This window comes from Tamandua tetradactyla, chromosome 12 (assembly GCF_023851605.1).
Source record: "Tamandua tetradactyla isolate mTamTet1 chromosome 12, mTamTet1.pri, whole genome shotgun sequence".
NCBI classification, from domain to species: domain Eukaryota; kingdom Metazoa; phylum Chordata; class Mammalia; order Pilosa; family Myrmecophagidae; genus Tamandua; species Tamandua tetradactyla.
This window is the reverse complement of record NC_135338.1, coordinates 38329695-38355423: the sequence shown is the minus strand read 5'-3', so window position 1 is coordinate 38355423 and position 25729 is coordinate 38329695. Positions and strand designations below refer to the sequence as shown.

Genomic DNA, 25729 nt, shown 5'->3' with positions numbered 1-25729 from the left:
TTTGTTTTTAATACCAGCCTGTTCTTATGGGAATTTGTTATTCCCTCCAGGAGCAATATAACCAACAAAACTATAAGACACCTCCAATATACATTTGTCAGTGTATTTCTAAGACCCGACCAAACCAACTCAACCAGATGGTTTTGCTCATATGCAGGGAGTAGAAATTCCTTCCATCTGTTACGAAGTGTTGTTTCCCAAAAGTGGGTGGACACTTTTTTGCTTGGAGAGGGAGAGGGCAATGCCTGGACCACAATCACTTTGCTTTACCTGAATACTTTCCCTACCTGAAGAAGAGGAAAGAAACAAATCTTGATTTCCCTTGGAATTACGTTTCTGATGAATCAAAACTCATATAATGGATTTAAAAATATGAAATTTATCCCCTTAGAAAAGTATAGTGAAAGGCATTAATTATACATCCAAATGATACAGTAAATAAATATTGAAAATGATTGACTGTGCTAGGTTTGCAGAACACACCAAAAAAATCTGAAAAGAGAAAACTTACCTTAATTTTCCCCAGCATCATAGGTTGGGCTAGCTGAGCTGAGAAAGTATTTTCCCAAGTCCATAGCCCGATATATTTTATACACTTAGCCTTCCTCCCCAGTGAGAATAGATTCAACATAGAAAAGCAAGAGTGAAGAGGAAAAAGAATGGAACTGAGGAAGAAGGAGGAGAACAGAGAAACAGGGGAGGAGCATTTCATTTCTGTCCATAAATTCCCAAGATTTGCTTGTCTTTTTTGGGCTCCTAAGCTGACAGAGAGTGAGGAATTCTGTTTTGTTTTTGTCATTGCTTTAACTAAACTAATGTTTTTCAAAAAGCACTCATTTTGTTTATTTATTTATTTTTGGGTGCGTGGTCCAGGAATCGAGCCCAGGTCTCCCACAAGGAAGGCAGTGTTCTATCACTGAACCCTCATTTTAATCTAAAAAGAAATAGATACATTAATTACTTTTAGAGGCAGTTTCCAAACCACTTCAAAAAGATATTTCATTCTCATCAGAGCCCTCAGGTCTCAGATAGAGCTGTCCTCCTTCCCTACAACAGGTGTGAAAATCACAGAAAGCTTTCCCAAAGTCTTCTACTCTGGAAGCACGAGGAAGTCCAAGGACCCAGCTACTCGACCTCAACACACACACCTAGCTGTAAACCTGCTTCTAGTAAAACCTACCCAAAACCCTACCAATATTTATCTCGCTTGAGTAAAGAAATGTACCACTGAGCCAGCTACATACAACATGTTTAAGGTGGATCCCCCATCCCTTTCCCTATGATTCATGCTCTGTTCCACTCTTCCAAGGTGCTAATAGGGTACAGTTGCTAACCTCAGATGGTTTATCACCTAGACTATTTATTCAAATATTTAATAAAGTACTTTTACTAACCTCTGGCCATATATTACAGAGACAATATACTCATCTATTTCACAAATGTTTATTGAGCACTTGAATGAGCCCAGGTACTGTGTTGTGGTTGTGGAAGGCAGAGAGATAAAACAGACAAGAGCCTGACCTTCCAGAGCTTGCAATCTTGTTTGGGGTGAGGACAGAGGATGAAGGGCAAGACACAAATAAAATAATGTGAGGTAACTTTCGGTGAGGTTGAGTTCTATGAATAAAATAAAACAGGGTAACATAATGAAAGGTAGTTTAGGGTAGGACTGGGGATAGAGGAAGACCACTTTATAGAAAGGTCCAGGAAGGCCTCTCTGAAGTGACCCTTCTGTTCTCGGTGGGTGGAGATATTATGGACTGGGATGATCAGGGGAAGCTTTCTGGGGGAGGTAATGTTTGAGAAGGACACTGTCATGCAAATATCTGAGGCAGTGGGAATAGCAAAAGCAAAAGCCCAGAATGAGCTTGACATGTCAGAGGAACAAAAACGAAACCCATTATAGCTAGAGCTTGGGGCCAAGGGAGAGAGTGGTAGGAAAGAGGCTGGAAAGGTAGGTAGAGGCTGCATGTGAAGCCCTAGACAGCATGGTAAAGAACCTGAATATAGTTCTAAGTGCAACTGCAAGCCATCGGAAGGTTTTAAGTAAGGAATCTCTATAATCTAATTTAAATTAAAAAAAAAAAAAAAGCAGCACTCTGACTGCTATAGGTACATTAGACAAAAGCGGCCATCATGGAAACAAGGAGATCTGTTAGTATGAAGTTAAAGGCAGGAGATGAAAATGGCTTCAACTAAGGAGGTAGCAATAGAAATAGGAGAAGCAAAAGCTGGGATTTATTTTAGATGTGGGGTCAAAAGTGCTTGGAGATTGGTTTGGAAGTAGGGGAGGGAAAAAAAGGACTCAATGGTGACTTTTAGGTTTTAGCCTGAGAACCTGGGTGGATGTAGGCACCATTAACTGAGAAGGGAATGATTCGGAAGAAGACACTATTAGTCCTACAAGCCAGGAGAACTTACGTCTGTTATTTGCATCTTTCTATCTAGCATCTGGCACTCTGGGTGTCAGTTCCTGACACTGTTCCCACAGCTGAAAAGCATGAATCATAGTTTATTGCTTATATGATTTCCAGTTTCCTCAATACAGTGTTAATTTGCACCTTGGGCCACTACTGTGTACTGGTCATTCAAGATTGCTGATGGCTGTTGCTTACCCTCCCTCATTTTGCCTCTCTAATCCCCTTCCCTTCTCTCTCCTCTCCTCCTTTCTTCTTGGTCTTTCATTGTTCCTGCATGGTTTCAGTTATGAATTCGAACCCATGACTTAGGACTGGATCAAGGAGTGTCCCTAACATTACAAAGCAAACCCTGGCAACCTACTCAATATGATCTGCAAATGTTGATCACAGAGTAAAATGAATCCATTCATTTTGGCAAGAAGAAGGGAGCATCTTTATCTTGAAATGGAATGAATCTGGGTAGAAATATGTTCAAGGAACAAATGACCCCATAAAAGATGCAAAAGACTCTTGCTCCCAATTTATTGACAGATTTCTACCTTAAGTCAAAAATTATAATACAGCATTGCTCAGGAGTGGTAAACTGAGGGCAATCTCATGATTTTGTGTGATAATCTCTCTCTATGAAGCCACTTTTCATGAGGTGAGGGCAATTTGTTCAGGGATAGGCATGAGAACCTTTTGTGGCTATTCATCCTACTCTTGTTAAAAAAATTCTAAAAAACACTAGCACTTTTCCTACCTTTGTGACAGTATAATAAATACAAATTAGTATTACTTTGATGACTAAAGCTGCTACAGTGCCTCAGGGTCTTTCTGACTCTGTGATCCTGTTGTTTAACACTAAAGACTCAGATTTTGAAGCTTGAAGGAGAGATCCTCATTAGGATCCTCCCCAGAAACTATTCCCCCCACCCCCAAATAAAAGTCCAATAAAATGTTTTCTTGTGATTTCAAGATACCTTTTATCTTAGAAGCAGAAGAAAAATGTTCAAAATGAACTGAAAGGTCTAGTTAATTTTGTTTTAATATGAATTAAGGAAGGTATAATGCATCTTCCATTAGTCTTTTCTCATATACTTTCCTAACCTCTCTACCTCCATCTACTCTTTCTCTGCCTTCGCTGAACCTCATACCTGGAAGTATGCACCTCTCCAGTAATCCAGCTGTACTTTTATTTTGTAAATAATCACTCTGCCTCTTATTTTGAAGATCTTTTTTTTTTTTTTTTTACTTCCATTGCCTCTACATATGCCTTGAGGGAGAACATGCCACCTTTGTAGCCTTCAACAACTAAGTACAGTGCCCTGCACCAAGAAGTTGTACAAGTGTTGGAGAAGAGTTAGTACCTGAATAGTAGAACTGAATGAATGAAATAAGTGAATTAGTAGATTGTTCAGGGAAGAAATAGAAGGCAAGCCGAAGAGAGCTGCTAAGTGTATTTTAGTATTGGCTGAATGGGATAAATCCAAGGTATTCAATAGAATAATAGATAAATATACATGAATTAATATCCAATAGATAGACATAGATGAATAAATAAGTGAGTAAATTTCTGGAGAGTCGAGGAAGAAAAAGAAGGGGAACAGGAGAGAGATAGCTGCACAATGCATTTTGGCGGCAGAGTGATTTAGACAAATTTAGAGCTAAAAGATACCACGCAGCAGATTTAGATAAAATAAAGGCACTACTTCTCCTTTTAAATATATCATTTTTCCTGCCAGAAGACCATATAGTTTTCAGGGAAACTGAAAAGGGAATAAAAGTAACATTTTTAAAGAAGTAGAAGTTGTTTTGCATACATGATCTTCTTTAGCTTTTGCAATACCCCTATGGACCTGACAAATACAGTAGCAGAGCAAAAGCTTGGAAACCTGTCAACCACACACAGTGAGAGGATTCAAGCCCTGGTCGCTTTCTCTGCACAATCTCCCTACTGCACCATGTTTGTTCCTGTCGCTTCACAATGGTTGAGTCCTTGAGTTGTCCTAGTCTAGGAATTTGAGGAAGAATCAGGTGAGTTTAAATGTAATGAGAAGCCTGGTCAAGGCTTGGAGGAAATGGGATGAATGTTGCTAAATATGAAAGAGAAAGTCTGACTTGGGGGTTGGAGAAAAATAGGACCCAGCTGGATTGGATTTTGTTTTTAAATTTATTTGAAAGACTAGAGGAAAGACCTAGCATATAAAATCTACTGATAAAACCAAAAGTAGTTAAATGTATACATTGGAAATGAAAGTGAAAGCTAAATTTATCCTAAACTTGCAGCAGTGCCTTTTGGTGCCCTGCACCATATCCCTTCAGCCTCTCGCTGATTTGATTGCAGGCAAAGCAGCAGTCGAGTTGGCAGCTCAGATACAGCCTGTTGGTCCCTTCCTCCAGCAGGGCCACATCCAAGAAGTGCAGGCAGTGCCAGGGCAGTGGAGAGAAGGGGTGAATCAAACACATGGATAAATTCTGAACTTCCTTTCTTTTCCACAGAGATTCTGGGAGGCATCGGTTGCATCACCCTCCACCTTCCTGCTCCCTCCATGCTGCTCTGAGCAAGAACCATGATTAAGAGCATCCACGTTGGCATTTCCTCCCTCACTGCTCGTTCTCCCTCTCTCTCACTTCCAAATAAACCCTCTTACCCAGGCCCTTGTCTCGGGTTCTGCTTTCAAGGAAACCCAAACTCAGATAGCATATATAAAGCAATTTATCATTTTACATGCAATTACTCAAACAACAACCCTGTGAGGTAGGTAGTATCAACTGACCATGAAGAGGTTCCAAGAGATGAAGTGACTCGACCAAGTTTACAAAGATATTAAAGTGTGAAATTAAGTCACAAGTCCAGACTTTCCAACTCCAAGGACAGAGGTCTTTGCATTACCCTGTAGCTGCCTTAAGTCCATGATGTCCACAGGTCAGGGGTCAGTGGTCTGCTACCAGCCCTGAGAATAGTACAATGGGCAGTGGTTGCAAATTGCCAAACAAACAAATGACCAAACTCCTATGGAGACAGGTTGTAAGGAAGCAACACAGGTCTCTAAGGGCAACCACAGAGCTCCCCACTGGGAGCCACGAGGGCTTTCAGTAGGGTGAGGCTATCATCATTCATAAAGAAATGAGGTCCATTCACAACAGAAGCCAAGGCACGGGCCATCCAAGTATCACGGTATCAAGCCAAGGCATGATACCCAAAGCCCCTTCAGGCTCTATGTTTCCAAATAACTACTGTATTCCAGATGGAGAGCTCTTTTTTTTTTTTTAAGATATAAAAATACAGTTTTTGGGCTTTAAAAACACCCCAAGAGAAAGAGTTCTGTAAAGACATTTCCAGATGAATCCCCATGTTTGCCACATTCCCTTCTCACAATAGAAAGAACTGAATATAAGAACAGGAAAGGAATGATATTTACAGCCCAACCCATTGGGGTAGTAATGGCAAAGTTCTCAGTTTATGGGCTTCATGCCTTTAGCTGATCACACACTGTGGCCAGAGGCAGTGGTCACAAAGAATAGTCTATCATACAGCTGAACTCTAATCCTTTTAACAGTTGGTTCATGCAATTTGTGGACCCAGGAGGCAGGATTAGCAGGACTATCACTTTGTTTTGATCCTAGTTCACTAAGATAATGGTCCTTCTCCCTCTCAATATAATACATATATAGGTTCGAAAACATGAAAAATTATAGGACTCTAACTCAATAGAAATAACATCTCTTTATAGAGCCCACTAAAATAAAACTTGCAAGACAAGGATACAAGAGAAAAACTTAAAACCAGAGAGCATTGACATATATAAATTGATAGTGTTTTAATTCAAATGTATTTGATTCCCTTTAAGTAAGGAGCAACTGGCTCCTAATGTAACAAAGCATGTCAACCTTGGCAAACACAGCTAACTTTCATGCACTGTCTTTAGCCCTTTCTGCAACAGTTTAGGTACAGAATGGATGCAAACTCCAGACTACTGCCTGCTTTATCCATGCATCTTGCTTTCTTCGTTAAGGTAAGCACATCAACAGAAGGAATTCCTTCCTATTGAAAAGGACAAACTCACTATCCCTCTTTCAGATTGTATAAAGCAAGATCAGTTTAATTTAAAAGGTCAGGATCTACTATATAGTATGCATTGTGCAAGTTTCTGGAGATGCAAAGATTTAAAAGACATGATCACTGTTATCAGAGAGCTCACAGTCTACTGGAGAAGACAGCAAATAAAAACCAACCATGTAAGAAAAGTGGGTAAAGAGATATGCATTAGGTGTTCTGCTGGTGGGGTGCTTGGTCATTATGGAAGTCTGTGTTACAAACCATGCTTTTCTTCTTGCAGGGCTCTATGATTGCATATAACAGAGACCAAGACTTCATTTCTATATGCTCAACTCTAAATAGCACTGCTCTTGGCATGCACAGTGAATTTTTAAAGTTGAAGACTGAATGAATGAATTTCTTCTTTTCATACTGTGTTCGATTCTAAAACTAAAAGCCAATATGTATATTGTACTTACTGTTTACCCGGCACCATTCTGAGTGCTTTACATATATCAACCTATTTAATACTCTCATCATTCCCATAAGATAGTTGTGGTTGAATGTATTATTTGATCACAATATTTACTGCCCCTTCCTGCCAGCCTCCCATACTTTTCTGAGGACTTATATTTCCTGCTTCATGATGTCAGGCATTTCTGTTTGACTTGCTTTATATCCAAGGAAATGTGAGCAGAGGTGTGTTGGGCCAGTTAGAAGGTTTAAAAGCCATCTCATGTTTCTACCAGCTCTCTTTTCCCTTTGTCACAAACCAGGGAGTGGGGCTGCTTCTTCAGCCAAAGCCCCAAAATGAAGATAACGTGGAACAGATAGACCATTAATGTGAGAAATAAAGCTTTCCTCTTTTAAGTTGACTATGATTGTGGGGAGGTATTTATTACCACAGCATCTATGAACCTTATCTGACTAATACATATTTCCTATTAATATCCCCACTTTACACTTGCAGAATCTGAGTGAGAGAGAAGATCAGTCAATTGCCCAAATGTCTAGTAAGGTAAGTGACAGTCCTGGGACCTGAACTGGGGTAGCTCAGTTCTGTTCTAACTACTATACTCTATTGCCTCTACCAGCCAAGGGATGCACCAAGGACAGCTAAAAGATTCAAAGAGGAATCCTCACAGTGGAAAATTCTGCCCATCCCATACAGGATGATGAATATATCAATGTATACAATGGATTTACCCTTAATTTCTCAGTGGATAGACAAGAAAGAAAGGCAAAGAGAAAAAGAAAGCAAAATAAAATGGAGAAGAAGGAAAATATACAGAAAATGACAAGGGAGAAAATAAATTAAAAGAAACCTCAATATTTGTCAAATCGCTCAGAGGCAAATCTCTCCTCTGAAACAATAAAACTCTTAACATTTTTATCTTTGAAATGCTGCCAGAACATAGAACAAATAAAAGTACATGGAAGCATGTATTTTGGAAATTATTTGCTACTTTTTCCCACTTCAGTAAAATAAACTTCTCTGTTTGGGGTCTATCTAGGATGACAACTGGCACATCCCACCCCTTAGGCGTGGGTGGGAGTATCATCTCTATTAATGCAACAATCCTGTCATTTTAACTTTCAGATTTTTCTGCTTTTAAGACGCAATGTAGGCCAGTGGTTCTCACATTTTAAACTTCACAAGAAGCATCTGTGGATAATGTTAAGAATTCAGATTTCAGGGTTCCATGCTCAGTATTTCTCAATTGGAAGATCTAGGGTGGGGTCTGTAAAAGGGCATGTTACCAAGATCTCAGTTGTTCCTGATGTGACCCTCAGACAATAGTTTGGTAAAATGGAGAATGAATTACTGAAATAAATTCTGTGCCCATCCACCTGGTGGGATGAGCTTCCCACGTCCAGCAAGTAGAATCCAAGGGTGACTCCTAGTTGAGTGCTCTTTTGTACTGCAAGCTGTTGCCACAATTCTACTGGAGACTTTTAAAGCCCTTGTGTTTTTGTAACCAGAAGTAAAAATATCACTTCTAGATAATTTTGTTCTGCATTCCCAGATGAAATCAAGAGCTATAGAGGCTCCATTCAATTAGCATATAGTCTCTCATAGATTCCCCAAAATTGACACCTGAAATTCCAGACTTGACCAATTCCTTCTCTTTTATTGTTAATCCCGCTTCCTTTCCAACCCAGCCTGTGATTCACAGGGAAACCCTCAACCTTCTCTTTCACTACTTGCCTTTCCCTTGCCCTGTGACTCCCTGGTCAGCATCTGTCATGTTTATTTCATGCTGTTTCAAACTGATTCTTCACTCATCCATATCCCTAACTACATAGAGGACACCTTGAAAACTGGGACTAAAACTTCCATCTCTGCATCTGTACAGTCAGAGGATGCTTATTGAATGAATGAATGAAATACCTTCCTCACACCCAAAACTGAACCCAAGGCTTTCCTTCTACTGACTAAATCCTCCTCTGAATTTTCAGTTCCCATTTTTTCTCCATTCCTTGGAATCTTGTTCAAACAATTATATCCCCTCTCTCTCTTCTACCTTCAAACTTTTCCTTTCCATTTGCTCTTTCCTTCAGTCCTCTCAAATCTCACCTTTCAAAGAGTCCTCTTGTGACCCTGCTGCTTCCTCTTGCTCTTTTCATCCACCTTGACACTTGCTGAAAGAGTAGCCCATTCTAGAGTGTTCACCCTCTCAGACTCCTTTGACCCCTCAGTAACTGGTGCTTAGTTGTAGCTCCTGCCTGCTGAACTCTCCCCACCAATCGCTTGGCAGCTTTGTAAGTTCACTGACAATGAGCCAATTGTCAAGTCCAATGGCAATTTGCTAGTTTACTTTATCACCATTAAACTTCACTAAACACTCCCATCTTCAATGATATGACTCTCTTGTGGGGTCCCCACATATACAAACACCGATGTTCAACTCCTCTCACTCCGGCCTCTTCTTCTGTTCATTATTTAACTCATGGTGTTCCCCAAAGTTCCAACCTCTTTCTTCTTTCCCCCATACAGTATTGTTCCCCGAATGCCTATCATATGATTTCAATGATAACACAATTTTTGGCTTGACTTTCCCCAATCTTCATTCCTTTCTTCAGCAACCTTTCCCTATTTTAATTTTTCTCTCATTAGATTCCCTCCCAGATAGCTCTTAACCCCTAATTCTGTCTCTCCTCCACTATCTCTGTTAAGGTCACCACCATCCAGTTCCTCAAGCCATGAACCTGGCAGTCATCCTGGAGTCTCCCTTCCCTTTCACTTCCAGTATGCAAACATCCTACCAAGGCAGAACGTTCTACTTCCTTACAATTTTTTGAATCTGTTCTCTCCACTCAGCCCCACTCCCACTGCACTTTTCTCATCTTCCTCTATGTTCACTTTGACTGCTGGCTTTAGCTTTGGCTTTGTGGCTAGTGGACTATGGGGTGCCTCTTCCTGGACAAACACCCACATTTGGCTCCAGAGCCTGAGCTCTGAAACACTGTTCTAGTGCCTGCCCCACCCCCTGCCCCACCTCACCCTGATCAATCTAGGAAGATAACATAGTGATTGAACCTGAGTTGGTCCTTGTGGCCAGGATACAACTTCTTCATTCCCCCTACTCTCTGGTTCAGAAGCAAGTTTTTTCAGATTTTCTAAGACTGTAATTATGCTTCCTTTCTGCACCTCTTTTGCTAATGATGTGTGTTTTAGAACACTAAAGAACTTAAATCGGATACCTCCAAACCAAGGCTGTAGGGAACCAGGGGGAAGGGTAAGATGTGAAATCACTGCTTCAACTTTGCAGTGGGGCTTAGCAGTTCATCCTTACCACACTGCAGAGTGAGCATTATAATCCCATTTTATAGTTGATGAAAACAAGAAACAGGAATATTAAATTATCTTGACCAAGGACAAAGAGCTAGCAGTTAGATCCAAAGCCAGGCTTATTTGAGCACCAATCCACTAAAGTGCCTCTGGGTGAATGATGAATAAAAAGGTGGAGACAGGGCTTCAGACAAGGGTTGCTTCTGTGAGAGCAGGAGTGGAAGTTTGGGGAAAGCAACCAGGGAAAGGAACTGCACGTACTGCTTAGAATGATGCTCAGGCTGGGTGTGAATAGACACTAGGTGAGGAGAAAGGGGTCCCAGCAGGCCCTCCACCATGCTGCTGGGGAGGGGCATTGGATAGCTTGAGTCCACATTGACCCAGGCCTGCCTGTACTGTCCATGAGAACTCAATGTCCCTCAATTAAACTCAAGGCTCATCCTGGCCTCAAACCTGACTTTCTATTTCCCAGTGCTTTTCAGGTGATGCTGGTTGCAAACTCCACCCGGATAGAGACTGTATCTGTCTTTTTCAGGTTCTAGTCTAATACTTAGACATGGTGGTTACTCAGTGTGTGTCCGTATGAATGTATACAAATGCAGTTATGATCCATGACATTCAAATTGTGAATCAAACAACATCCTCTAACAGGGAAACAGGGAGAAAATGTTGTTAGGGGTTTATTACATCTAATTATCCTGTTTGAGGCAACATATGCTCTTATGAAATCATAATCCTACTTTCCATTTGTGTGTTGCTATGATCTGATCTTGTGCCTTTGGGACTAGAGGAGAAACAAGATCTGATGTGCAGCGTGGCACACAGTAGACTCCCAAAAGATTAGCACCACTTGTTGTTATTTCTAATTTATAAAAACATATTTAAGTGATAAAAAAAAAACTAGCAGTAGGAGTGAGTGGTAGTTTGGAAGAAAGTTCAGAGTAAATGAAGGGAAGGAGAATTTTAGAACAGAAAGTATAAAAATCGCCCATACTCTGAGAACAGATACCCACCCAATGGTTGCATAATTTATTATTACTTATTAACTCAATTAATAACTTATGAAATACTACTGCTCATTTACAACAGAGTGAGTTTTGGCTCATGGCTGAGTATGAAAGGAAGAAGATATCATGATCCCTGGATGCTTAGAGTCTAATAGGCAATTATGTGAAACGTAATACAATGTTTTAAGTGTTCTAATGCTAGAATGGACTTTTTAAACTATAGATTAGAAATATAGTGAGAGAACCAAAGAATTTGTGTCTGTACATGTGCACATGTGTGCGTGTGTGTACATATATATTCATGCATGTGCATTTTGGTCTGGGTTTGGGATTGAGACGGTAGTAGTACTATAGGTAAGACTTCTTAGAGAAGGCAAAACTGCTGCTTCTTAAAGGAAGAGTGGGATCTAATGCTGCAGGTAAACCAGAGATGGAAGGATATTTTATATCATGTTTAGAGATGAGAGAGCTTGGAAAGACCAGAAAATGGGGAGCAGTTCTATGGACTAGAAAAGTGGAGAGAATTTTTATGGGAGGTAGGAGAGGAGTCTAAAGAGGTAGTCAGGAAAGACTGAAGTAGCTTTACACTGGGCTAAGGATTTTGTATTTTATCTTCAAGGCCAAAAAGAACCCCTGAAATATCTTAAACAGGGTGTAACATGTTTCCTGTATTATTTATGATTATTCAATTCTGATCTAGAGAACAATGAAAACAAATGGGATAACTAAAACTCATAGGATGTGTTACACATAGAGAGCAAGGGGGGATCCTGTGAGACCTGTTAGACAGTGAAAATAAATGGAGCACATACATCTTGAACAAAGATAAAAAAAAGGATAGAGCAGATGAGTCACTTGCCCATGGAAAGGAATGGAAGTGCTAAATAAATCTCAAATAGTCATAAATCTCAGACCATGTTACCACCAGTTTAACAGCTAGATCTTCCCTAAATTGGTCAATCCATGGTTGACCTCCATTCTGGCACCATTCTAGCCCATAAAGGCTTAAGGTGCAGATAAAACCTATAGCAAGTATGTAATGGCTCTAGGTGCCTCCCAGCCCCTGTGCTCCCTTTCTTACCTCCACCACCAGTCCCTATAATCACCCCATCATCAGGGAAGGCTGATATGGCAGAAAGAGGACAAGGCATATGAATATTGTGCAAGTAAGTGGTCAGGGAGGTGGTCCTTACCTGCTTGCTCTCTGTCCTATGTATCTTCATCTGTCCCATTGCTTTCCTTGGCTTCTCTCTGTGTTTTAAATTGATTTAATGAACCATGTAATTATACATCTTAATTTTTTCTGTGAGTCTTTCTATTCCATAACCTCTGGGTCAGACAAGCTACCATTACCTATAGGTGATTTTTCAAATGACACAGGAAAGTGATAAGATCAGATTATTGTTTTAGGAAAATCACTCTGGCCCTTCAAGTATGAAGTTTAGTAGGTTGAGGAGTGGAGCTGGAGACAGAGAGACCAACTCCTGTCTTTCCCAGATAAAGAAATATGACACATATTTCCCAAAGGAAGTTTAGACAGGAATGAGAAACTCTAGGTACACAGGAGAAAATGTCCTGAAGAACCGAATGCTTCACTGTTAAACCAAAATAAACTCAAGCTTTAAAACTCCACAAAGTCAATACAAAAACTACTTAGAGGAAAAAAAAAAAAAATATATATATATATATATGAGCTTTGAGCTCTGAGATGTCTTAACAGCTTACTTCCTGTAGCACAAAATTTGACCTTAAGGCCACTGTATGAAGTCAGTGTCATTTTTATGGACCTAAAAGAGAAAAAAGTTCCTAGCGGTATCTCCCATTCCAAAGCCTGACATGCTCTTATAAAAACCTATTTCTCTTTCTAATTTTTTTCTTGCACTTCTTTTTAAAAGTTAAGTTTTATAATCTCAGTCAAAATGCACTATTATTGTTAGATTTTGAAATAGGTAACATGAATTTTGGACACCATGGTAGATTGAATTATGTACCCCACTTCTGGTACCAAAAGCTGTTGTAGTTTCATGATGCTAAGACAAATATCATGTAATAGGATGCTAAGACAAATATCATGTAATGGGTTGGCTTTAAAACAGCAAAACAGGACCTGGAAGAGGAAGGAGAAGATGCTGCCATATGCATGGCTACATGACAGAAAAGCCAAGGAACCCCAAAGATTGCCAACCAGCCAGAAGGTACTGACCCCAGGAGAAAGCAGGTCTTCTAGTCTCTGAACCTATGAGCCATTAAATTCCTGTTGATAAACCAACTACTTATATGTACTTTAGCAGAAGAGAAACTAAGGCATTATATGACATTTATCTTATCAGCTGGGAAACTAAGATGAGGCCAAATCATACAAAATACAATTCAGAAAGGTACTTTACCAAAACAAGGAATTTGAGCATCCCTATTTGTCTTTGATAGAAGACTATTTTATTAGATGAGCCCTGCTGATTCAAATAGGCATGCAGTGCTTCAGGAAGAAGCATCTTTTAACAGCAGAGACACTACCTACAGCAAGGATAGGGTAGCTAAATTATTACAAATATCGATATACAGTCTTAATCAATATAGGTACCCAAAAATATGTATGGAGTTAATCTATAAAATGGAGATCAAAGAACCATAGAGAATTTATAAGGTGCCTTGACTATGATCAAGTTCAGCTTTGCTGTGTCTTAGATAAGGGACCAAAGGTAGAAAAATGTTAAGGATATGACCAAATTCTTAGAACTTGTCACAGAATGGGAAACTGTGACTTGGGAAATCACTTCTGTCATATCTCTGTAAAATCACAGGACACTCCTAAAACTAACTGAGGCAAAGCCTGTGGGAATTCCTGATGGTGAATGGTATCTATAATTTTAAAAACCAAGGCATGATTGAAATAACCTGCACATATTTAAGAGGTACAGTCTGATAAGTTTTGACATGTGTTTACACCCATGAAACCATCACCATCACCAAGATTATGAATACATCCATCACACCCAAAAGTTTTTTTGTGCCCCTTGATAATCCCTTCCTCACACCACTCATCTTCTCCAGGCCACTATAGATGAGTTTGCAACTTCTAGAATCATATATACACAGAATAATACAGTATGTACTCTTTTCCTGTTCTGACTCCTTTTATTGTGAGATTCATTCACATTGTTGCATTTACCAGTAGTTTGTTCCTTTTTTACTGCTGAGTAGTGGACATGCTATAGCTTACTTATCTCCTCGCCTGTCAATGAACAGTCACATTGTTTCCAATGAGACTATTACACATCAGGCCATGATGAACGTTCATGTACAAGTCTTTGGGTGGTATGTACTTAAATTTCTCTCTATTCTTACTGCTTTAATCCATAAATCCCAGTTTTCTTTCTCTCCTTTAATCCCAAGGAGAGGGCTTCAACTTTGGCCATTGTCAGTAACTAGATACATCAGCAGGGTGGCCAAGAGGCCACCATCGAGGGCCTTTGAGGACTTCCCCAGCTACAGATGAGAGCTTGAGAGAAGCTGGAGGGTCTGCACTGGGGACCACAGGGAGAATCTTGTCCTTGGACTATTACTGTTGCCCCCTGTTACCATGTTCTAAGATGTACCATTTGTTCAATAATAATACCCATTCTAATGAATATAGTTAACAATCAGATCTCATGATCCCCTCACTAGGAGGGGTTAAACCTGTTGAAAGACTGCAATACCTATATAACATATATTGAATATATTGAATGTCAGCAGTATGCAATTCGGTGTATGACCTCACATAATTTATAATCAAATAGGGGAGATGGACAGGCATTCTAGAAAATAATATGAAAATGCCATATTATATAGTAACTTCTATAATAGAAATAAAATACAATATTTCAAGGACTCATACCAAAAGGGGTCACAAGGGTTTTTTTTTATGGGGATCATGGAGAGAGTATGCCCTAGCATTTATCATATGGTAAATACAGTTATCCCTATTTCACAGATGAAGAAAATGAACCACAGAGGAGTTAAATGAATCACCTAATATTTCACAACTGTATTATTTCAGAGGCAGGATTTGAACTCCAAGATGGTAAATATTTTTTGTTGGTGGGCCATATTGTCTCCACTGCAACTACTTGGTACTGCTGTTGTGATATGAAAGTATTCATAGAATACACATGAGTATAGCTGTGTTCTAACAAAAGTTTATTTACAAAAAAGACATATTGGCCCATGTTTGGTCAAGGATCATAATTTGCTGACCCCTGATCCAGTTCTAGAGTCTATCTGCTTAACCTCTGGGCTATCCCACCTCTGGTAGATGATATTACAGAGAAAATGGTGGAAGATGGAAATCATGGAGAGGGTATTTGTATATGTTTAGGGAGAGAGGGAATGTGGGTTGTAAAGTGAGACTTAAGGTAGTAAACATATTGCACTGCATATCATGTTAAGGAATTGCACATTATTCTGTGAGCAATGGAAAACCTGTGGAAAGCTGAATAAAAAAAATAAAAAGAGTGTGAGGTGAATTAGAAGAGTAGAATAGGCAGACTAGAGAGAAAACACTGAACATTTTTGGAAACAGGCAAATAGATCCTGCATTTAAAATGCTCAATAGCAGAGACAGATGAATTAAAGGTATGAATTGGAGAATTAATGAGATGACCAGCTGGAGGACACGGGTGGGAAAAGGCATAATTTGAGGTTACGTCTGGATTTCCACAACATATTATTTGATCTGGCCCCTTCTGCTAGATGAACTCAAAAGAATGATGACCTGACCTGAGTTTAGAAGGACCACTGAGCTCTCTTTCGGACAACCTGAGTTTGAGATGTTGGTCATTGGAAAGGTGGGCCTAATGTACTAGTAGGTAAAGCAGATTTGGGCTGTATATATTCACATACAATATCCACAACCCTTTGAGTCATAAGAATTGTGTGTTCAACCATTGCTGCCACCTACAAACTGTCATGGCCTTCCAGTGACATCATGATCTGTGCCTAATGATGTCATAGAAACAGTGCTTGGTTTTAGGCACATTCTAGTCATAGCTCCGAGTCAGAAACGAAAGTGGCTGACCCACTGCTCCCACATATTTGGGAGCCACTTGCTTAGTCCTAGGGAACCCAGGGAAGCACATGGAAGTGAGTCAATGTTTGAGACCATGGTCTCTCTTTACTTAGCAGGAGGGAGATGTGCTGTGTGCTGAGGGACCTGGGATAAAGGCAATCATAGAAGGGATGGAGTCGCGGGGGTTCATGAAACTGCCAAGGCGCTTCCTCCCCAGAAACAGCTTTGAATGGAACAGGATGGGGGCGGGCTCAAAATGCTTTAGAGCAAGATGTGTGCAAGGCTGCCCCATGGGCTCTCTTCATTCAAGCCCTCTTCCTGGTCATGCTTATGCTTCGGATTTAAAAAGGGGCCTGAGCTTGATGTGTGGCCTGGGAAATGGACAAACTCTAACGAAAGTTAGGAGAGGAACCCTCTCTTTTGCATTTAAAAATACGTCATGGCATTTAAAGAATAAGCCTTATTAGAAATAGACTCCAGGCCAATGATAAATTTAGCAAGGTCTAACTTTCCTGAGCCAGCAGTTCAGAAATTTTTTTGGTTTTGGTTTTGGTTTATTGTTTCTTGTTCTCTGCTGCCCTCCTGTGTTCTGTTCTCAGATCGCACTTGATTTAAAAGTCCATAATGACTCAAAGTAAGCTTAAATAGTAGTGACCTTTCTTTTGATAGAATTGAGTGACCAAATGATCATATCCCACTGGTTCCAATATATTCCAAGATATGTTTCCATATCAACAGTATTTGTTTAAAAAAAGTTGAAGACACTCCCAATGTTTAGCACATTCCCTGGCATAAAGTAGATGGTCAAAAAATGTCCAATGATTGAAGCCCTTTTGGCCACAGAATTAAATAAGGCAGTCTGTTGTGTCTTTTCAACATTCTATTAAAGCAAATTTATAGGAAATCATCAAATTATTTGTGTTTCAGATTATTATATTGCTTTCTATAATACATATATGACTACATATCCATATACACATTCATAAATATATTATGGATTATTTTATTGCTTTATAAACTATCACAACTATGAAATGAGTCTACCATTTATTCTTTCATGTATTTCTTCATTTAGATATTTATTGTCTTCAAACTATGACATTCTGAGTTAAGTGCCACGAAATTCAAAAAGGAAGACTTCGTCCTGCCCTTGAGAAATGCACAGCTTAGTGATCAAGACAGAAAAGCAGTGCCACCATTGCAGTCCAAAGTGATACCCAGTTTACTCGAGATGCACATAGGGTGTCATCAGATCACAAAGGAGGAGACAGATCATTGAAACTGGAATTATTTTATGTCAACTATCGCAAACCTGGTAATTACCTGTGAGCTGTCTTCTCTCCCACCCACCCACCCACCTGGATTTTGAGTCCTCAAAGGACTAGTTGGTATCACATATTTGTACAACCCAGCAACTCCAAGAACTGTGAGTAGCACACAGAAGTTACCCCCATTTGTTTTTATCGATTCACTAAACCCTTCTTAGATTCGTTTCTATCCTATTTAACATTAAGAAAATACAATGCTGAAAGGAATACGTCAAAAATTCCCCTTCATTCTACTAACAGTTAAGAATTAATAGCATTCTATGCTGCCAGTCTTGGTCCATGCATCATACCTAAATTGCTACAACCTGACACCAACCACTTCCCAGCCATGTTTCACACATACGTCCACTCTTTTCCCATGACATCAAGAACTTTGCCCAATGCCCAGTTGCCATACATCTGTATTGTCAGAGTATTCTTTTTACGAGAGTTGTATTGTCCTGCGATTTTGCAATGATGCTCTGACTCCATATCCACTACTCCATCATTCCATTATTAAACCTCTCCTTCAATATTTTTCTAGATCAAACACAAAGATCTGGCCATTTTCAAACAGGACCTGGGGCTAACAAAGTCACTACTGTAACCTCCTTGAGTCCGACACTTGCCTTACTTTCATTCTCTAGCATCCAGCTCAGAAAAATAGGGGTTGAAAAATATTATTGAATTTGACCTGAAACAAACACAAACTACAAGCTCCTCCACCAGCCAATGCTATAGGGCCTGCCTTCTCCCATTTCTACCTAATCCCACCCTCAAAATTTCCTTCTGCATCCAAGAATTAGCTTGTGAGTAACAGTGTCCGTGGAACAATATCCCATCCCATATTTGCAATATTACATTCCTTCCTGTGAATTGTAACTCAACACCAGCTCCTTTGGAATATTTTCACCAAGATAGCATGGTCTATAGCAGAGAGGACAGTTTTCTCAAAGTCGAACACTGAGCCAGTGTGCTAATTCCACTTCTGCCCCCTCAGCTAAGGGACTTAGTGCCAAATATCTGATTCTTGAGGCCCCCAGCTGTGAAATGGGACTATTAATACCCACAACCCAAAAGCTTTTGGAGTTCCAATGAGATTTCATGAGAACAACATAAGTGTTCAATAAATGCTGGTCTCCTGTCTTTACTACCACCGTGACTAATCTTGCTCATTTTCTTTTCTAAAAATCATATAATTACTGCATGTGAATTGATTATATCTTTGCTTTTAAAATTAATTTAAAAAATTATTTTCTCATGTCTTACTTTGTCTCCTAAGGAAAGAGGCCATTTCTTATTTCTGGCAGGATGCTAATTAACATTTTGGATAGTCAGATGCTTTTGGTTCTTTACACCACTCTCCCCTCTAACCAACCTACTCCTCAAATCCTGCTTTGCAACCCCAAGGTCTTGAATTTTTGAAAGATAATCTCAGTAGTCTTACATATAACCTGATCAGTCACAAGTCTTGAACTAATTTTCCCTTACATTGGAGGACACCTAAGTTTTTTTGAAAAGAGACATTTAAAGTTGCGAATCAATGAGAGGGTAAAAGGCAAGACTGCATATCATTCCTGATCACAATTCTTTCATCTTATCCCCTTGATCTTGCTTAGGAAAATAACATTTTTTCTTTTCCTATTTTAAATAGTAGGTAATGCAGTCGTCTTTCTCTTCCTTGTCCACTGAAATTATGTGTGTATGAATTATCCCAGTTTCATATTATTTTCTGTATAACAAACAAAAAGAAAATTCTAAGTGCCACATGCCCTGCAGCTCTGTGAGCAGATACAGAGACAAGTGTTAGGGTTTCTCGCTCTAAGGGGCTAGAATACAACGAGAGCAAGGCTTGCCATCCTTTTCCGCCAGTCACCTATACTGCCTGGTGTGATGGAATGAGCCAGGGAGAAAGAAAATTTTGGCTCAAATGCTTGCTCCCCACTTAGCAGTGGAAGTGTTCACTTAAAGTGCGTGTGTTCTTTGAGCCTCAGACCTCCTCTGCAAAGCTTCCGCCACTGCAGATTAAGTATACCAAAATCTCCTTCCTTCAGTCTTCCCCTCTGGAGCCTAAATCAATGGTTTGTCTTCTTGGTGCAGCTTGTACTGTAATTTATCTCTTTATCTGTCCTTCCCCTCCACCAGACTTGAGGGCAGGCATCAAGTCATATACAAACAGAGTGTTTGGGGCACAGTAGTTACTGAACAAATGCTTGTTAGAATATTCCTCCCTAATGCATAACAATACACTTAGAAGTACCACTGACTGAATTTTTCAAAATTTTAGCGAAACTCTAGAAAGCCATTTACTGATCACCTTAATGTGGCAGGAAAATGAATTTTAATATTAGCCCATCCTAGGGCGGGCCACAGTGGCTCAGCAGGCAGAGGTCTCACCTGCCATGCCGGAGACCCAGGTTTGATTCCTGGTGCCTGCCCATGCAAATAAATAAATAAATAAATAAATAAATAAATAATAACATTAGCCCATCCTATTTCCATTTCGTAATGCTCTGTCTCAATGCCCATGTTATATTGTCCATCAAGGTAAGGGAAGCTGGCTTTTTTTCCTACCAGATTCATTCTTTCTAAACTTCTACATAGTTATAGGTATGAGATTTTTAGACCAGGAGAAGTTTCTAGAACCTTAAAGAGTTTAAATGGGTCTGAGAAAGCTGCCAGAACCTTAAAATCCAATAGTTGCTCGTACCATCTGCTTAGAGATTTGCAGCAGACTGTTATTGATATTAGTAAACAACAATACTACTACTTCTAATGATGATGATGAAAGTTAATATTTACAATGAATGCACTAGACACAATGCCAAGCACTTAACTTATATTATTTAATTTAAGCATCATGAAAGTATCATGTAGCTATTAATCACAATACCTTCTCTAGAGATGAGGGAATTGAAGCAGTGAGATAGTTAATCATCTATTTAAGTTTAAAAATTATAAGTAATAGAGCGAGAATTTGCCACGAAGCAGTCCTGCTCTAAGGTCTATGCCTGTGTTTGCCTGGGGTCTCCCTAAAAACAGACCCTGGGACGAGGACTAAAGTGCAGATGGTTTATTTGGCAGGTGTTGGGGAGTGAGACAAGGGAGGGAGGAGCCCAGGTTAATGACCAGGTTATTGCTGTGGGGCCACTGGGATAGGACCCCATGAGGGACCCTCTCAGAATCATCTACCCAAGGACCAAGGAAGCTGGAGTATTTATTTAGCAATTCCAGTGCTCATGTATCCACCAATTTGGTCCTTCTTTCTGGGACTTTGACCTGTCTTGAGTAGGGCCAGGCAGATGCCCCCAGCAGAGAAGGCCCTCAGAAAGGCAGATTGGCTTGGAACCTGTCATCCATTTGAAAACTGTCCTGGTGTCCTGGTCTGATGACCTCCAGGCAGGCTGAGGGAATACATTTGGTCGGCACCAGGCACGACACTCTATTACCAGGGGAACCCCTCAAAGATGAGTGATGGCAAGCTGATGTTTGCATTCATCAAAGAATTAACTTGGTTTCTCTGAGTATGGAATGGTCGGTAGGGAATAGTGAATGAGAAGGTAAGTACAGAGAATTCTGGCATCTCTCAAGCCTTGCCACCATGGATCTCCTTAGTGACCATGTCAGCATTTTGTTTGAAGCTTAATGTAGTCACTGAATGCCACACATATCCACATCACTTTCCAACCCTCCTGAACTTTATAGAACACCTGCTGTCAATATATTATTTCATTTAATCGTGAACACTGAATTATAAGTACAAAAATGCATCCCAAAGCCAGATAGAAATGCTTTATAGATTACCCAATCTTGTGCTTAAATGGTGTTGATAATGAAACCTTGCATGAGACACAATAAAAACCCCATGCTTAAACCCTCTGCTGGGATCTCAAATCAATCCCACTGTTAAAATAAATGACTCCACAGCAGAATTTGGGATGCTGCTAAATAAATCATCTCACTGAAGAACATGCACTTGGAGAAAACCTTCCCAGTGCCTTCATCTCCTGAACTTTAATTAGCTCACCATGGTGCTTTGTGTTGCGTGGCTAATATGGGAGGGTCATGTAGAAGATGCATGTGTTCATTTTTCTCAAGTATGGAAAAGACACAAAAGGTGAAAGCTTATGTCAAATGACTTAGGTACTAGTTAGCAAGGCTACTTTCTCCCTCCAACACCTGTTCTTTTCCACAGATGTTGACCTTTCAGCAAATGGCGAAAAAATGCTTCTAAGTGGAGAGTCATGCTTCTAGAGACCAAAGAAATACTGTTCTAAGCTTACAAATAAAATTTAAAATTTTTAAGAGAGAAATTAAGTTCCTAAATTCTTAGCTCTAGGAGTCACAAACTATATTCTTTAGGAAATCTTGTATGTGGAATATAGACAGCTGAGTTAAATAGAAACTGTTTTAAGGTACTTTAATTGACCTTTGAGAAGAAAAGTGAGAGGAATCTGGATTTGATAGCTACACTCTTAGATGTTACTCCATATAGGGTCAAATGCCAAAAGACAAGCTTGATCACTGGGCCGAGCATGCTCCTGCTTGGCTGCTAGTACAGAGAATGCCCACTGTCTTGCACCCTCCTATCTCTCTCTCTCCCCTTGTCTGGGTGTTTATTTATTTTCAAAATTTTAACCACTGTATAAGCATATTGTGATATTTTCCCAGACAAACAATCATGTTTTCCTTGGGCAAGTTATCAAAGACATAAAGACCTTAGAAAAGGATTTTCAAACTTTTGAACTGTAAAGTTATGCTGTCTCAAAAGTCCTCTCCACCCAGCAATAGCTGATGGGTATGACTGCATTGCTCTAGTCACTGTTTTATTTTTTTCTCTTTTCATTATCAGGTTCACTGCTTCAATTTAACCTTCATTAGACTATTTAATAGATTTCTTGTTTTCAGCTTCTTTCTAAGACACTTTCTGCTGATGTCCCTTTCCCCATAACATCCTTCCCTAACTACTAAGGATAAGTTATTTTCCCTTAAACCCTGCTACCATCTAACAATTTATTCACTTGAACCTGTCATGCATTCTACAGGTGATAAACTTTCTGAAACATTAAAGACCACTCAATTATGAAAACCATGTTCCTTTGCAGCCCACCTCTTCTTTAAACATGAACTATATGAACTGGGCTTCCACAGGTTTGTAGCATTTGCAGTCTTCCAAACACCTCTCTATCTTTGCACCTCTGTTGCAGACATCCCCACCATCTAGGCTGCTTTCCCCCCACAAATTAAGGTTGATTTCTCTCTGCCACCCATAGGAGAGGGTATGGAAGCTTACTTTGTCATGTGCATGGCACTGTGTCTTTTAAATACCATACATATCTGATTTCTACAGGACTCTGTCTTTTTCAGGTTAGGATACAGAGGTTCAGAGAAGTTAAGTAATGTGTTTATCAGTTGCTTTCTAGGTCTGACAGGTGGTAAAGCCAGGAATGTAAATTGAGCTGGAAATCTATTCCATTTCTAAAATCATGACCTTTCTTTCATCTACCCCACATCTTGGATGACAGCTTTTTCAATGCTGTCCACCATTTGTCTGCACAAGCTCACTATTTTCCCTCTCACCCCATGCCCTGCATACCAAGACCCTCAATGCACAACTCTTTTAGAATATTTTAAACCCTCACATATTAGGATGATTTTCCCTTCTAGAAGGAAGACTCTTGGACCTAGAGACCATCTGAATTCATACTTTCACCATCTAAAGACTTAGCCCAGGCTCATAAAACTACAAGGGAGGAGGTTCAATGTAGTGGAATAAAGCACAGGTTGGGTCAGAAGGCTTATGTTCAAATGTTATTTTTTGCACTTACTAGCTGTCCAAACTTGGGATTCACCACCTTCCTCTGTTCAATGGGGATATGTGAATTTTCACCACATGAAAATTGAATGAGACTATATAGTCCCGGACATAGACCAATAATAGCTAATATTAATTGAGCACCCTGGGTGAGCTAGGCAAGCTTGCCTATTAAGTTCCTATGAAGTAAGAAGTACTATAATACTAATCTTGGAGATGCGGAAACAGAGGTATAGAAAGCTTTAGGGAAACTGCATGTAATTTGTAAGCAACAAAGGTTGAATACAGATTCAGAGATCGTGGTCAAGAGCCCAAACTCTCCACACAGTAGTAAATAATAGTAAATACTGTGTAGGGTAATAGCTGCTGAAGCTATTTCAGCTGTGCTCAGTCTTCACCCCTTCCCTGTGCCCCCAGCTTTCCACTTGGCTGCTGCAGTTTGCCACTGTCACTGCTCTTTCAAGTTCCAGGAGAGGGATTCTGGCCATTTTTGCTCCTAGGGAAGCCTCTTCCCCGCAGCCTTGCTGTGTCCGTGTTACTGAATGGTCTGGGACATGGTGGGAACCCAGTGACAATAGTCCTGATTGCCAGGGACTATGCGGTGTTGGGAGAAGTATTTTTCGAGGCAGCTGGGCTGTGCACTCAGTGAAGAAAGGGATGAGTCTACCTTGTCGACCAGCACTTAACAGGGTACTTGGCACATAGTCATTACTCACAAAAAAATGTTTTCAATGAATACAAGGGAGTACATATCAGAAAGGGCGCTCGACTTGGAGTCAGAGAGACCTGGGTTCAAAACTTTTCCACTTACTAACTCTGTGATCTTGGGAAAGGTACTTAGCCCTTTTCGGCCCAAGTTTGTCAACTACCAAATGAGAATAATAGCAATTGTATATAATTATAATCTTGCACATTTATTGAAAACTCATTATGTAAATAAAACATTTCAAAGACTTTTACACGGTATAATCATCCCATTAATCTTCCCAACAATTCATAATGTAGGAATTATTATTATGCCCTTTTCAGATATGAAGAAACTGAGATTTATGGAACATTTTAAACTTCCTTATCACACAGCTAGTAAGGGAAGCAATCTGTACTAGGAACAGTGATGCTATGTTGCCCTCCTTGGAGGGCTTTTCTGTGGACCAGCTTAGTTCTTAGACTGATACGGTCCCTTTCAAAGAGAATATTTTAATATGGGAGGTCAGTTTAAGGTCATCTTTCAGGATGGCACCAAGCTCCTTTCTCAACTGTGAGCAGCTTGCACCTTGCAAGGGAGGCAGCCATGGTCCAGATTAAAAGGAAAAAAAATTGAACCATAGCATTTAATAATTAAGTTTGCACATGCTTTTATTTTTCCAGTTTTGCACATGTATAAATCATTTTCCCGTCTTTGGGTAGGTTTTGAATGGCTCTCTGGAAAGTACATTCCTGCAGGGCTAAATTGGAAACTTTTCTTTCTTTCATACAGTGTGCATACAAGAAGTACATAATAAATGTTCTCAAGGCTTGAATGCATCTCCAAGTACACATCCTTTCTTACTGGAAATCACAGTAGAAAATACCTGATTTTATAGCTTTCCTGATTTAAACTCTATTGGAGGTTTAACAATTGATTTCTAGACAAGACTCACAGTTTGTGGGGATATTATCTCAGTTTGTTAGAATCTTTCCTCATTTCAAAACAACCTAGGAGATCCAGAAATGACATAGAGTGCCACAATCCTCAAATGAGCCAGCTGATTGCAAGCACACTTAACCTCTCTGTCAACTGAAATCCACATTTAAAATACCCAGAGTCTTCTTGTTTGGTAATGGTTGCTATTCACATTTAAAGGGTGAAGCTTCACCGAAGGGTTTATCTTCTGTAATACCCAAGCTTGACTCTGCAGCTCTTTAAAAAGAGTGTGCCTATTCTTCTGCAGAAAGTTGACGAGGAATCAGAGACATGCGCCTCGATCTACAAATGGGCCAAGTCAGCAGGGGTGCTCTATTTACAAGAAAAGAGAGAGGCTGGATATCAACAATAAACGTAGCCTATGTTGAAAACTGGGCTCCAGAAGCATTACAGAACCCTGAGGTACTGTGAGTTGAAAATTCCACAAAACGGTAAGTAATCAGTTTAACAGAGATTGAGAGAAAATATTAGAATTTTCCAGAAGCCAATAAGGACATTAAAAAAAATAATAACATATCTATAGTTTCTTGAGTTCAGGCTTCCCTATCAGCTGCAAATAAGATGCCATGTATTTATTTTTTATTATAGTTTCATTTATTTGTAGAAGATACATGCATGTTAATACAGAACTAACT

The 25729-nt window shown here is 39.7% G+C and overlaps 1 protein-coding gene and 1 long non-coding RNA gene across 2 annotated transcripts in view; one reads left to right on the top strand and one right to left on the bottom strand.

Annotated features, from left to right (window-relative positions):
- The window catches only part of NRXN3 (neurexin 3), a 1607649-nt gene that overhangs the window by 867740 nt on the left and 714180 nt on the right, over positions 1 to 25729 (bottom strand). The gene's annotated exons all lie outside the window — the stretch shown is intronic.
- On the top strand, positions 16265 to 25517 carry LOC143652064 (uncharacterized). Its single transcript, XR_013160382.1, has 3 exons — positions 16265 to 16362; positions 17364 to 17603; positions 25342 to 25517. It is a non-coding gene; the product is annotated as an uncharacterized LOC143652064 (long non-coding RNA).